We start from the raw sequence: 16,546 nt of genomic DNA on the forward strand, positions 1-16,546 counted from the left end.
CCATCGCATCATTTTCGAGATATTTGTTTAAAAATTCATCATAACTTATTTTCATGTCATTATCTCGGTTAAGCTTGCGCTCCAGAGAGTAAAAACGTTTAATGGCATATTCCTTGGACCTTCCTAATGATTTCGTGGGATCATCCAAAAAAGGTAATTTAACAACGAACTTGCCGTCTGACTGGTGTTTTACGTGTTGTTCACATGCTTGTTCGGCAAGGGATTTGTTATCTCTTCAGTTTTCTCCAGAATGAAGAAACAAGATCATGGAAATTCTCATCTGAAGTATTACAAGTCGTGGTAAGAGCTAGAGACGTTTTCAGTAATGCATGGTTGGACGCAATCTTGCCACTCGCGACCCAGCCAAAAACTGAATTTTGTAATGTAGGTAAATCCTTTCCCAGTTTAAATTGGCCGTCTCTCAAAATATCGAAAAACATGCTTGCACCCAGAAGTACGTCGATTCGTTTAGATTGAAAGAACCCGTTATCAGCTAACTGATTGTCATTAGTTATGTTTAAGATTAAGTTAACGGAGGAAGTCGGCAAATCGTTAACAATTTTCCTTAAAACCAACAGATCTTCCTCGTAATCGTTTAATCTAAATTTAATTGTAGCGTTTACAAAGGCATTTGTTGACATTCCTGTATTTCCGTTTCCGGTGACTGATGCAAGGGTTTTACATTGTTTGAGACCTAAAGCTGAAACTAGTGATTGACTACCACTGTCTAAAAGTGCGCGACAAGGGTAAGCAACGCCCTGAGAGTTCTTAATAAGGATAATGGCGGTAGTTAGAATAACTTCATCACTACTATTGGAAAAGGCAGATACAGACTGTTGCGGAGTGGAAGACTCTTTAATATCAGTCTTAGGTAACTGATTTGTTGAAGCTTGAGAAGTGTTTTCAATGTGAAGAATACTGGGATGACGCATATTGCAAAGTTTGTGCAACAATAAAGACTCTTACATTGCACAGTCTTGTGTCCTGACCTTACAAAATTTATACATAGCTTGAGTTCACGAACCTTTAAGTATCTTTGTGACGAGTTAAGATTAGTGAGCTGTTTACAGGTAACAGTTGTAAGATTGTCATTACAGATTGCACATTTAGATTTGGAAATGTTGATATTGCTAACATGACATGAAATATTATTTACATTTCGATTAAGATGCGGTTTAGACTGGACATTTTTATAGGACGGGCCTCTGCTGTTTATTTTTCAATTGAATACGGTTTGGATTCACAGTCAGAAGACTTATTATCTTTGTCATCATAATAGCTTAGTATATTCTTAGCACGATACGCCTCCCAGCAATCTAGTCTCGAAGTCTAATTTATTTGTAATTAAAAATACTATAAGTGTACTCCATTGATCAGTTTGGTTCACCTAAATTTTTTAAGGCAGTCAAATGGTTATTAATAGTATTGCATAAGTTTTTTAGCGCGGTATACTGAGGTTTGTCAAGTCGTTTGAAAGTTAGTATCCCTTGTATATGAGCCTTTATTATTAATCTAGTATTTTTAAATCGCTGCTTAAGAAGTGTCCATGCTGATTCATAATTACTGGCAGAAACCTTTATTTCCTTAATAGTTTAAAAGCTTTGGCTTTTAACAAGAGCGTAGATAATAAAATTTTTGAATATCTGTTAAATTGGAGGAATTATGAATCAGACTCAAAAACGTTGTGAAAGTCAATCCAGTCTTCATATTTTCCAGAACATGAAGGCAAGGGATTTAATGTTAGCCATGTTCGATTGTTCAGTAGTAGAAGGAGATGGATGAGGAAGAGAAGATGAAGATTGATTCGCAAGGATGTTGTTGATTTTAGATTCGATTTCGTAGTAATTATCTTCGAAAGATGCTAACTCGTTTTCTACAGTTTCGTATTCAGCATCCGTGCAGATTGCTCTAATTTCTGATTGCACGCAGTCAAATTCGGACCAACATTCTTCAAGTCTTCTTAAACGGGTTTTTAACTCTAAGGGATTATTAACTTTGGAATCTAATGAGTTTACAAAGGTTTCAATGCGGGTTAGCCTGCCCTTAATGTAACCGTGTTTACGTCGTAACTCAGTAAGTTTGTCACTGGAACGTTCATCATCTAAAACCATTGTGAAAATCTTAATAATATTTAAATTAGTCAAATAATTAATCAATAATTTATAAAAGTCAGACTATATATCAGACAGAACGAATCATAAAATAATGTACAATACTCACAGTCACATTGTCACAAAATATTTGTGAAATCACTCCGTAATATGTATCACTCAGTTTAAAAAGTATCACGTCAGGGTCACCAAAAAATGTTAGTAAAATAGGCAAATAAGGAATAAGATCCACAGTTTATTTAAGCTTGTAAGTATACAGTATAAAGTATGAACGTTTAAGATAAAGTATGAACATTTAAGATAAAGTATAAATTAAACATGAAATATAAGTTTAACCATTTAGCATAACATAAAGTTTAACACTACTTTTACACAGCTGTCCAGAGCCTCTTCCCATTGTAACCCACGGTTGCCAAGGAGTATTTATTCCATTGCTATGCGCCAGCTTACTTCTTTGTATCATTTTGTTTTATTTATCAGATGACATTCAAAACGTTAACAATGAAATATCAATGGACCTCGTAGGTTCAGGATATTTCTGCACAGATATCAGATTACATTCTTGTATGGTTTTATTATTTGAAAACATTACTAAAATGTAAAACATGTTATATAAAGTTAACTTAATATAAAATCAGAACGAGGCTTTAAATCCATTCAAAATCATGGTTATTTGTGAAAATGCACAGGAGAAAAACACATGAAACTTGTGATTTGTATACAAGTTCCCCTTAAGAACTTTACACACTCTTTTTTTACACCAAATTTTCTGATTGCCATGGTTCTGTTCTGGGCTTAAAATGTTCATAAACATACCCACATTATAAAATAGAGTAATATATAAATCTGAGTCTGAAACATACAAGGTTTCAACCTCTCGATCATTAGTTGTAACATACAAAAATGAGAAAAATGTTATGTTAAATTATAAACATTAAATAAATTTTGTTATATGAATTTTAAATTACACACACTTGAAAGAATGCTATTAATTTTTTTCCTTAATTCATTTTCTTAATATAAGATTTTTAAAATTCATAATGATTCTCTAATAAGAATAACAATAATAATATCTCTAATAAGAATAACTCTATCAAAAGATTTTTTATATACAAATAATATTATATACCAATAGTGCCATACTTAAAAAACTTAAAAGCTTTTTGATAAATGTTACAAATATATTTTTTACTTTAGAGTGGAAATAAATGTGTTTTTTAAATCACAAATGCGATTAAACGACTTTTGGCAGATGTTACAAATATAATCTTCCTCTTTTGTGTGAATATTAAGACGTCTCTTTAAATGACTTTTATTACTGAACGACTTTTGACAAATGTTACAAATATATTTTTTCTCCTTAGTATGAATTCTTAAATGTGATTTTAAAGCAAAATTTTGATTAAAAGACTTCTGAAAAAGTTGCAAACATATTTTTTCTCTTTTGTATGAATATTAAGATGTCTCTTTAAATAGCTTTTACAATTAAATGACATTTGACAAAAGTTACAAACATAATTTCTCTCATTTTTATGAATATAAAGATGTCTCGTTAAATTGCTTTTGTTATTAAATGACTTTTGACAAGATTTACATATATAATTTTTTATCCTTCATATGAGTAGCAAGATGGATCTTTAAACGATATTCAGAATTTAATGACTTATGACAAAAGTTACAAACATAATTTTTCTTATTTTTATGCATTTTAAGATGCCTCGTTAAACTGCTTCTGAAATTAAATGACTTTTGACACAATTTACATACATAATTTTTCTTTTTGTTATGCGTAATAAGGTGTGTTTTTAAATCATTCTGCGTAGGTATCTTGTTTTCACTATTTATATCCTTGACTAAATTTTTTATTGTAACATCACCGTGTGCACACTTATATTCACTGGATTTTTCTTTTATAATTCCATCATATACTGAATTATTTACGCACCTCTTATGAGTAATGCGATTCTTGGTACTTCCCTTGTAAGTTTCTTTATCAATAATAACCTATAAATTAAAAATAACTAATAATTCAAAGGCAATTATGAATAATGTAAAACTATTTGAATTACAATAACATTAAGTATTATATCTTGTAAAAAGCCAGTAAACACGTATAAAAAAATTGAATATTTTAAACATACATTCATAATCAATGTGGTTTTGGATATTAATTAATCATCAATGAGTTAACTTACCTTATAGATTATAAGAAGGAACTTAATTTATCTTGCAGTATATTTACACATTTGGCTGAAACTTTATTATCATATACATGTTTTAGGAAAACAAAACTATTTGGCGAATTTATAACAGGTAAATATATTTATTATACAAGTTTTATATATATACGTGTTGATCAGACCTACAAACCCATACATTTTATGTACAGGATGTCTGGGTTGAAAGCATCCAAAATTAATGGCCTACATTTAAGAAACCATCTCTTAAATGTAGGCTCAAACAACAGAATATATCTCAAAGATTTGTTCAGTATACTATCACAGAGAGCAGAATATGCATGTGCAGACAAACTGAATTGAATGCAACTGTAGTCCATCAAAATGTGGACCCCCACAAAAAATGTTCAGTTCATGCTTCGCTTTCAATCAGTTATGCACGTTCAACGGCTTGTATGAACTGAATTGAATGTTGATTCTCCTACATCCATCATCAGGTTTCAGTTAGTTATGAGAGAGTGGGTAAAGTAAGCAATATACTGCCAGATAAGTCTATTATGCGATCTAGTTACAGAGAGCAGAATATGCATGTGCAGACAAACTGAATTGAATGCAACTGTAGTCCATCAAAATGTGGACCCCCACAAAAAATGTTCAGTTCATGCTTCGCTTTCAATCAGTTATGCACGTTCAACGGCTTGTATGAACTGAATTGAATGTTGATTCTCCTACATCCATCATCAGGTTTCAGTTAGTTATGAGAGAGTGGGTAAAGTAAGCAATATACTGCCAGATAAGTCTATTATGCGATCTAGTTACAGAGAGCAGAATATGCATGTGCAGACAAACTGAATTGAATGCAACTGTAGTCCATCAAAATGTGGACCCCCACAAAAAATGTTCAGTTCATGCTTCGCTTTCAATCAGTTATGCACGTTCAACGGCTTGTATGAACTGAATTGAATGTTGATTCTCCTACATCCATCATCAGGTTTCAGTTAGTTATGAGAGAGTGGGTAAAGTAAGCAATATACTGCCAGATAAGTCTATTATGCGATCTAGTTACAGAGAGCAGAATATGCATGTGCAGACAAACTGAATTGAATGCAACTGTAGTCCATCAAAATGTGGACCCCCACAAAAAATGTTCAGTTCATGCTTCGCTTTCAATCAGTTATGCACGTTCAACGGCTTGTATGAACTGAATTGAATGTTGATTCTCCTACATCCATCATCATCAGGTTTCAGTTAGTTATGAGAGAGTGGGTAAAGTAAGCAATATACTGCCAGATAAGTCTATTATGCGATCTAGTTACGGACTGAAACTTCCTTTTTCTACTATTCACGACATCAGTCATAAGCCCTCCATTTGCAAGTGTACGAGTTACAACTGTTTCTTCACATTAAACCAAATGATTGATGCCAATGATATCAGTTTGCTGCAGATATAATCACCATATTGAAAACAATCCAAATAATATTTTATTTAGTGATGAGGATACTTTTCATACATTTGGGATAATTAAAGACAATTGTCAAATTTGTGGTACTGAAAACTCCATACAGAAATCAAGAATGAAAGGAACATAAAGTAAATGTTGGCTAAGACGGAAAAAAATGGTGTCATAGAGCTGTTTTTTCAGAGTCCACTGTGACAGGGCACACATACGTCTACATGTTTCAAAAGTTTGCTGTTCCTCAGATTCCTGAAGGATTCAATTTTCAACAAAATGGTGCTCCACACCACTTTTATCGAGACATAAGCATGTTCCTGGACAACACTTCCCCAGATGTTGGATCAGACGAGGAGGTCCAACTGCATCACCACCTATATCTCTCAGATATCACCTCTCTGGACGTTTTTGCTTTGGGTTTTATTAAAAGTTATACCAAAGAAAAGTTTGAGATTTGAATGATTTAACATAAAAAATTGTTAAAGGTGGTTGGTCTAATAATGCTGCAGATGCTCCCAAACACCTGGCAACAGTTAGATTATTGTCTAGGCATCTGACCAGCTAAAAAAGGTGCATACACTGAAGTTGACTAACCTACATTAAAACATGCACAGTTGCTAAATTTATTAAAAAAAAAGAAGAAAGTTATTAAATTATATTAAGATTAGTTATTACTATTAATATAAGATTTACTTTTAGTCCGGACATCCTGCAGATTATTAAGTGTATATATAATAAAACAAAGAAAACATTACTTATAATATATAATTATATATTATAAATAATACAATGATGATAAATTTATAACTAAAATAAAATCACCTCATACTGCTTGCTTTTTTTTAATTCTTACAAATTAGCACTTTTGTGGAACACAACTTTTCATCAATGTATTTAATGTGTTTTATTAATAAAGTTTTAAATTCTTTTAAAAGGTTTTTAATACATCTGATGAAGCGGTGCACACTGCAAAAGTGCTAATAAGTATATTTACACATAAAGGGTAAGAAACATAAAACTGAACTGAGAGCTTGAACAGCAGTTATTTGAATGTCACCTTTAACACTGCTTCTATTAGCATCATTGCTGGTTACGTATGTTACTACTCTAATCTACTGCTGTCAGTTGTAAACTATTCATGCTTCACTGTAATAAGTTTTGTCCCTTGAGTTGTATTTTTCTGACAATGCCTTAGCAGATCAAGGAATGGGTGGGCTACTATTTTGGAAGCTACTCACTGTTCTTGAATCCTTATCAGGAACACATCAAATATTCACTGAAAAAATTTTGAATAACAGAATCCCAGATAACAGTAGCATACAAAATTCAGTTAGAAAAAGGTATACAACAACATGGTTGAATGAATAATCCAAGAATTAAGAGAAAAAATAGGCCAAAAAAGAAGAAAACTGTTTTAAACAATTTTCAATTGTTAAACAACTGATTTCCAATGAGTTAACCATTAGATTAGCTTGGTGGGCTAAACATACATACACACCCCAACACACAAGTTGAAATAAACTTTATGTGTTCAAAAATTTACATAATGAAAAGTTAATACAGTGGAGCACCAATTTTCCAGATATCCAACTAACTACACTGCTTAAATTCAGACTAAGTAATTAAAAAAAAAAATTAATACATTATTTGAAAAATTTAAAGACTATTCAAATAAATATTTTCTTCAAAAGGACTTTTTTTATCAATCTTTATTTTACTGGATTCTTTAACTGTCTGTAATTCATTTAGCAAAAACAATATGTATATCTAGGCCTTTGTTAAACTAATCATAAAAGAAAATTTCTACACATAGCATTTTTTATACCAGTTACTGTTTTTTTCTTACACTGTACATATATTCAAAATTTTATTTTAGTATTACTGTATTTATCTTTCTATATTCTTTTTTCCTTAGCGTGTTACCCATTAAATATTAGAATGATATGTACAGTATATATAATAGTTTTTTAAATTATCCTTTCCAATTATCCAGCTTTGGCCTTGCAACGGTCCATCTGGGTAATTGGTTCATTTTCATTTTCAAGTTTTAAATTTTCTAATTTAACCAAGTTGATCTCTTCAATTGCTAAAGGATCTTTTTCAATATCATCATTAATAATATCCAGCAGTTCCTCTTTCGGTTTTACTAAATCTACTTACTGCAATAAAAAACAAAAAATGATGTCTACAAATTAAATATGTTTATGATTATTTGTATAATTTATAAAATAAAAATTATGTATCTCTAATTCACTCACCATACACATCAACAGTGCAGTCACAGTAAAATTATTATTAGGTGACTTTAACAGGGTTCCTACCAAATTTTAAGAGTTTTTCCTGACCATTAGTAAATTTTCCTGACACCCATAATCTTATGCTACAGTCATATACTCCGCAAAATATATAGATATTTTATTTTATAATAGCTGCCCAACTCATGCCTTTTTTATTATTTATTATTACATTCATTTTAAAGTTTATTTTTTAATGATTTTTTTCAGAGTATACGAGGGCCATCAATAATTAGACAGACAATAGCTGTAGAGCAAAAATGGTTTATCATATAAATACAATGTTTTTGTCTCCTTTTCAATGTAATCCCTATCAACTTTACTGCACTTGTCCAGTTTTTTACTCATCTTCTTATCTCTTAATAATAATTTATCTCTTTAAATAATAATTTCCAGCTTCAGTTGTGCCATATGAGGTTGAGTGTTGTCTTGAAGAAGAAGCAAGCCTTCTTTCCTCTGCCATCCCAGACATTTCCTCTTCAACCTGGGGTTGACTTTGTTCTCAATCATGGTCGATAATATAGGCAGTTGATAGTGCGTTGCTCCTCCAAATAATCACAGAAAATCAGACCATGGGCACTCCAAAAGATGGTTAACATGACCTTACCAGCCGATGTGTTTGTGAGGACTAACAGATTACAAGAAATAAGAAAAACCAACCAGGAACCGTGGATCACAAGAATATAGTATACAACAGTGTTACCGGAGAGTGATGAAGCAATGCCTGCAATTTGGAACTGGATTTCTAGTAAATCTAATAAAAATAGATTCCACAGTAAATTTTGAAGCATAATCCCCAAGAATAAAAACCATCATACTAAAACCAAGAAAAAGGTTCACATAATCATAAATGCCACAATACAAGAAGTATGAAATGCCATTGCAGAACTTTAAAAATTATACAAAATCTTCTCAAGAATCTTATACAACAAAATTAAAGACCTATAAGAGAAAGAACTAGGTGACTATCAGGGAGGATTCAGATCATGAAGAAGCTGCGCTAAACAGATAACACTAAAGTTAGTGATGGCATATTTCAAGAGAATGAGCAAACCACTAGCTATAACATTTATATACTTTAAAAAAGCCTGCGATTGTATTCACAAACCCTCATTGCTACAAATTCTAAGACATTTAGGACTCTACCCAAAACTAATGAAAATGATAAAACTAACAATAACAAACATAAGATCTAAAGTACAATTTAAAGAACTTTCAAACCCATTCATGAAACGCACAGGGCTGAGACAGGGAGATGGACTATCCCTACTCTTGTTCAACTGCACCTTGGAATTCGTAATGAGGAATGGTATATAATAAATACCAAAAAAATAAACATTGGAAGAAAGAAAACATAAAACTAAACTGCCTAGGCTTCTCTGACGATCTAGCCTCCTGGCAAATAGCATCCAAGAAGCCAAAACACAAATAAATTCACCACAGGAGATACTACACAGAATAGGCTTAAAAATCTCTTTAAAAATAAAACTAAACTGATGTTAACTAACTCTCAACTTACAAACAAAATATCAGTAAATAACCAAAAGATTAAAATAGTAGAAAAATTCAAGAACCTTGGAAAAATCATCACATACAACTTAAACAAGAAAACCATGTGGAGAAGTAGAATCAACAGCGCAAAACCTCACTAACAATACATACAACAAAAAATGCCTCTCATAGCCACCAAACTCAAAATGTAACAATCACAATAAAAAAGAAAATGATTTCTTCTTTAGACACTTAATCAGAATACCAGGGAGTAGAATCTCAAGAAAGGAATAGAAACACTATGGGAAAGTAAGAACTATACAAAACATGGAAACACTGGGGGATAACAGAAGCAGACCTGAAGGGAAAATGGGAATTGTAAAAGACACATAAACTAAACTATAAACAAAGGATAGAAAACAGGCAAGATAGGTGATTTCAGAGGAATTAAGAAAGGCAACATCTCACAGAATGAAGAAATACTGTGAGAACAGGAAACTGAAACACCCTAACTAAACTTGACTAAAGTGGTCCTATGGAGGCTGTAAAAGTAGAAAAAAAAGAATACATTCTGCATGCCAAAAAAATTGTATTTAAATTAAAAGTTACATATTAGGTCATTTATTAGTCAAAATACATACATTAAACCAAAAAATAAAACAAGATAACATTCAGGTAACAAGATAACAGGAAACTGGTAATAGGTTAATAAGAAAAGTTCCATAAACTTCATAAAATTATTTAAGAACAAAGTATACAAAAGGATGCTGAAAAGTTCCTGGCTTTGATTCCTTGTGGTTGAAATAGAAAAACAACTTTAGGCTCATTTGAGAGTTTGAAATCTTAGTACGTAACTGTGCAAATATCAGGTATTCAGGATTCGCACAATTTTTTTTGTTGTAAAAGCCAAGATGGCAGAGTTTCAAGCAAGTTTCTCATCAGTGGAGTTACGGGTCCTCATGAAGTTTTTGTTTATCCAGCGAAAGTTAGCGAAGTTCATTCACACTGAGATGTCACAAACACTGGGAGAGAAGTGTGCTTCCTACAGCACTGTGAAAACTTGGATATCTTGTTTCAAGACTGGCCATTTTACTGTTTGCCCCGTAGTGGGCACCCTCAAATCGCAGTTGACACTGCAACATGCAATGCTGTCCATGAGCTCATTCTTGAGGACCGGCAAATATCTGCCATAAAGATGCCCAGACACTGGACATCTTCAGGGAGCACGTTGGTTTCATTATTAATACAATCCTAGACATGTGCAAGCTTTCAGCAAAGTGGGTGCCCAAATGTTTGAACTGTGATCAATGGAAGGAACACGAGTTGAGATATCCAAAGCTGTTTTCCACAATTTTGAAGCTCCAAAGGCCTTTTTGGCTAGGTTGGTGACTCAGGATGAAATTTGCTTAACATTTAAGATCCTGAAACCAAGGAACAGTCAAAGAAATGGTGCCACAGCGGTTCCCTGCAGCCAAAAAAGTTCCGCACCCAGAAATCGGCCAAAAAAAGTGATGGCATCCGTTTTCTGGGACAAATACAGCATTCTGTTTGTGGACTATTTACCTCAAAGATCTGAAAAAGCTATTACAGATATAAAATTTTTATTTTCTTAATGTGTACATTACAATCTGTCTGACTAGTGAACAGCAAAGCAATGTCACCATGGTCCAGTTGAATCAGGATGATATGTAAACAATGTGTAATTATGTAAACTCAGGCCTACCATTCCCGAGACATATGGTACCACCAAAGCACATCAGTATGTATGGTTTAGTTTTTAAATCCGTATAAAAGCAACTAACGTTTTGTAAGTTTGAACCTGAAAACCTTTGACTTCGAACATCAGCTTTACACAACTGATTTACAAGTTAACCACTAGACCAGCCTGTGGGATAAACACACACACACACACACACACACACACACACACAGAGTTAAGAAATAAACTATGTAATCCAAAATTTACACATTAGGTAATAATAATAATAATAATAATGAAAAGTAACACAGTGGAGCACCAATTTTCCTGGTTCACTAACTGGACTACTTAAATTCAGACTAAGTAATTTAAAAAAGATTTATTTATAAATAAATCTTTGCTTCCAAAGGACTTTTTTTATAAATTTTTATTTTACTGGATTTTTAAATGACTTTTTGCAATCATTTAGCAAAAACATATACATATTTAAGCCTTTGTTAAACTAATTATAAAAGCCGATTTCTCTACACATTGCATTTTTTGTACCACATTACTGGTTTTTTTCTTACACTGCTCATATATTCAAAATCTCATTTTAATTTTACTGAAACACATATTTTTTTTTATATACTTTTTTTATCAAAGTATTTTACCCATTAAATATTAGATTGATATGTCCAGTAGATATAATAATAGCCATTCTTTAAAATTATCCTTTCTAATTATCCAGCTTTAGCCTTGCAAAGGTCCATCTGGGTAACTGGTGTTCCGCTGTATGCAAAATCTAATACCCTTACCCCTTCAATTTCAACATTTATATTTTCTGAGTTAACATAGTTGGTATCTTCAATTGCTAAAGGATCTTTTTCAATATCATTAGTAATAATATCCAGTGGTTCTTCTTCCAGTTGCACTGAATCTATTTGCTGCAATAGAAAATAAAATATGAATGCTACAAAATAAATATGTTTATGGTTATTTGTATAATTTATAAAATTAAAATAAATTGTAATTATAATTAACTTACAACACAAATTAACAATGCAGCGACTTTAATGTGCAATTTGTTTAATGTACTTTAATGCACCTGTTTGCATCAGACACATCTTCAGTTTAAAATCAGATAAAATAAGTCCAATGGAAAAAAGAAGGTAAAAACTTGAGAAAAATCCCATGACCAATAAGAATACAAGAATATAAATGGAAATTATGAATACAACAAAACCAAGAAAATGCCAATATCCACCAGAAAAAGAAGCACCAAATCTTTTTTCACGCTCACAAAACCGATCTTCTACCATATTTACAGCAAAAAGAACGGAAATCAATAGATTTCAGTGGTTTTAAATGAAATTAAAATATTTGAAGGAGATAGTATAATATAGAAAAATGTTGATTTCAAAGAGAAGGATAAACAATAAACCAGGAAATAAAACACAAAGAAAGAAAAATTAATGCAAAATATTGCTTCATAGAATCAGTTGGCAAAAAAAAAATTTGTTAAACTTACATGCTCAGATGATTTATCAGTTTGTCATGTGGGGTGGTAAAAAAATGCATATCATTTCTGCTACATTCTCCTGTTCAGTCTCTAATTTAATAACTTTATTAAGAGGCAGAGCTTCATTAATAAAAGTATTATTTGCAGGCGTATTCATTATCTGTAAAAAAAAGAAATAAAAATTAAAAATATATCCATAATAAAATATATATACTGTTATAAACACATCTCTTGTAATTCCTTAATGACTGTTCTTAATTTATGGTGGGTTAAATGAGGTTATGTTTGATATTGATGCAAGCATTCTTAATGAAAAGGATAAGAACAGCAAAATAATATTATTAACAGGATGATTACCATGTGCAGCACACCTTAAATCTGTCTGTGAGACCATGTGACACCGACACGTGGCTCACTGATTCTTTTAATCGTAGTTAAGTATGTGGTTTTTTATTTTTTCATCTTTTACTGTTATTGATAAGCTTTCTATTCGTTTTCATTTACATTATATTGTTCAAACATTGATAAAAATTGTTCTGTTTAAAATCGTATCACTTCTTAGACCCAGTTTGTGTTTTGTTTTTTATTAAAGTTGAACTTCCTAAATTTGTATTTAATTTTGATGTACATTATTTCAAACAATTTTTTAGTTTCAAACAATTGTTTAGTTTTCAGAGAAAAGAGGTTTTGGACCACTTTTATTCAATTTCTTGGATAAAAAACCATAGTTAGCACCAAATTTACCCCTCAATTTGTACCCAAGAATTTTATTACTGTTCAATGTACTGAGCTTAATGTTTAATGGTCTGAAACACTCTAATGAACAATTTTCTGACGTATTTATATGAACGTTTTTCCTATTTTTGGCTATTGAACCATCTCCAGAGAGAATGCCGGGCAATTTGGAATCACTCTGTACATTGAATGATGATTTATTTTTAAATGATTCCAGTGATAATGCTGATTTTTAGCACCAATTCTGATAAAAACCCTGAATACAGATCAAAATTTGATTAAACTAGTAGTAAATGACAGGAGAACAAAAAAAAAGTTTATAGAGAATGATTCAGAGGAAAGTTATGCTGTAACTATGAATCTGTTTGAGTTAGTACACAGCATGGTAGAAACACTTCCCTGCTGTGATTGAAAATATATAAATTAAAATTGCTGTTATTAAAATAATAATTACTATTATTTTTCTGCTAAGATCACTATAGTTTCTATGATGAGTACTGTTTTCCTTTCATAGCTTCATTCTTTTATCACATGTTGACACATTTCAGAACCACTCCACTGTCAATACTTATTGTACTCTCTCTTAGTATAATACGTATGAAAAAACATATGGAAGAAACATGTCAACATGTAATAAAAGAATGAAGCTAGAAAATATACAAATAAATTACTTAACTCTTTTGAAAATGTTTAATTTCAGTTTACTTCAAAACCATACTCCAGGCAACACAAAGTTGGAAGCTGCCATTCTGTTTTTAAAAAACGAACCTCCCTCCGACAACCAAGCAGAAGGGTATCAATAAATTCCATTGTTATGCTGACATGCCTGCCTGCCCACCCTTGTTTGGTGAAGCTTTCACGTTTATAACCTATTCAAGCGATTTCCAAACTTTTTCTAATTGGTATGCACCATTTTAGAATAAACATTTTTTTTTCAATATGCCCACAATAACAAAGGTTACCAAAAATGGGGAAAAATACTAACTAAGCATTAATCAAATTAAGGAGAATTAAAAAGAAATGTACAATGCAAGCTTGTTTAGATATATGTCAATCAGCATAAGTTCATGCAATATCTATTTGTTGTAAGTTTGTCATGTTTGAAACGAATTCATAATACTGGTGTATAAATCTGTTTACTCACATCTTTGTTCTACATCAAACCATACCTTTCTAATTATGTACACACACATTTTATAGTAAATTTTAAATCTAATAAATAAATTATTAAAGCTTTAATTAAAGCTAGATGACCAACCCCTTAATTCTCCTAGTACCCTAAGGAGATTGCAGCATTCAATTTTAGCAATTTTTTTTCTTCAGTCATTTGATTGGTTTGATGAAGCTCTCCAAGATTACCCGTCTAGTGCCTGTCATACTTCTAGCATTCCACGCTCTGGCTCATAGGTTATTTTTTAATTTTCTGGTGACCCCTTCTTAGCAGCCCCCACCCGGCGGACTACTTTACCTTGAATATTTTAGCAAGGAAGGCGCTTCCATCTTTAATACATGAAAATGTTGACCGTTACATTTTCTTGGAAAAAAAAACAGCTGTAGTTTTTCACTGCTTTCAGCTACACACTACTAAGAACATTGAGTGATGCTGATGTGGCCGTTTAAGTCCTCCTGAACTATACCATTAACAACTATTGAAAGAGCTGCTGCCCTCACTCCTTAGTCTGGCTCTCAACAGATAACTCTCCTTCGGCCCAGATACTCTGTATCATTGAGCACTCAAGCTCTCTCATCTTTGGCAAGTTCTCATGATTCATTGGGGGAGGGACTTTAAAGATAAGATTTATTCAATTCATAATCATAAATTACCTCTTGTATCTTAAAAGCTAATAAACAATAGGAAGAACTAACTGTTAAGGAGTATGTAAAATCTTCATATGTTTTATAAATCTGCTTCATATATTATTTATAATTCTAATATTTGTTAGATGATATTTAATTGCAGAGCTTTTTAATAGAATTGATAGTTTGCAATATTATTAAGTAGGCATATGTATTTAGTTATTTGTAAAAATGTTTTTGTTCTGTATAAGTGTTTCTGCTTCTTTGTTGAGTGTCAAAATAATTTTTTTTTGTAATCAATCTTTATTTATTTTAGCAAGTGTTCCTGATATGGTAGCAGAGTGAGAATTTTTGATTATTAAAACATTATAACGAAAATAGTCATTGATTTTTCCTTTATACTGCCAGAAATACAACTTTAAGGTAATCAAGCCATGTGGCGTTATGTTTTTTTTTCTACTTCTAGTTTGCGATCTATGGACTATTTTATTTCAATGATGTCAAAAGAAAACACAACTGAAAAATCTAGAGGCCTATTATTGTGCAGATAAGGTTGGAGCGAGATAATTTTTCAAGTTGTTAATGGAACCTTTGTGAAGCCCGAGACTGGAAGTGTTGATTATTAGAAGAAACTGGTGAATTGAATAAAGCAAATATAGAGGATAAGAAAATAACTATTCTTTCTTCAGACCGAAATTTCTTTTAAAGGTAGCTCGTTGCATCACTACCCACGAAATATGGTTGAAATTAAAAAAAAACTGATAGTCATCCTGTAGAGTAAGAGGAAATTTAAATGAAAATGGCACTCTTAGCCAAAACAATAGATGAGATTAGCTATCCAGGATAATTCCTCTTCTACTGAGAAAGCTTGTGCTATCTCAGAAAAACCTGGTTTGTAACAAGCATATACGGTTATCAAAATATGATATATATATATATATCATCATTTACGAAGGACTATGGAAATGAAGTACAGCAATATAGTGAATTCTGTGAAGGCTGCAACATTCTGGGGAAAACCAAATAATGCCATTAAGTAAAAGTTAAAAGGCTTACTTCAGATGGTGAACTGGTGTATGTCTCTGTTTCCAAGGAAGTAAATGGCATTTACGGTCACAAACATTGTTTAGTTTTACATACGATTATACAAGTTTCAGAAAAACTCAACCTAGATGAAGTGAAAGTGCTTTGCACTGACAGTGGCAAGGAATTTGATAATGCAAGTGTTCAGAAATACACTCAAGAAATAGGTCTTAAAAATTCTATGAAGGCATCTTCTTATATTCT

This window comes from Lycorma delicatula, chromosome 9 (assembly GCF_047948215.1).
Source record: "Lycorma delicatula isolate Av1 chromosome 9, ASM4794821v1, whole genome shotgun sequence".
Classification (NCBI taxonomy): Eukaryota; Metazoa; Arthropoda; class Insecta; order Hemiptera; family Fulgoridae; genus Lycorma; species Lycorma delicatula.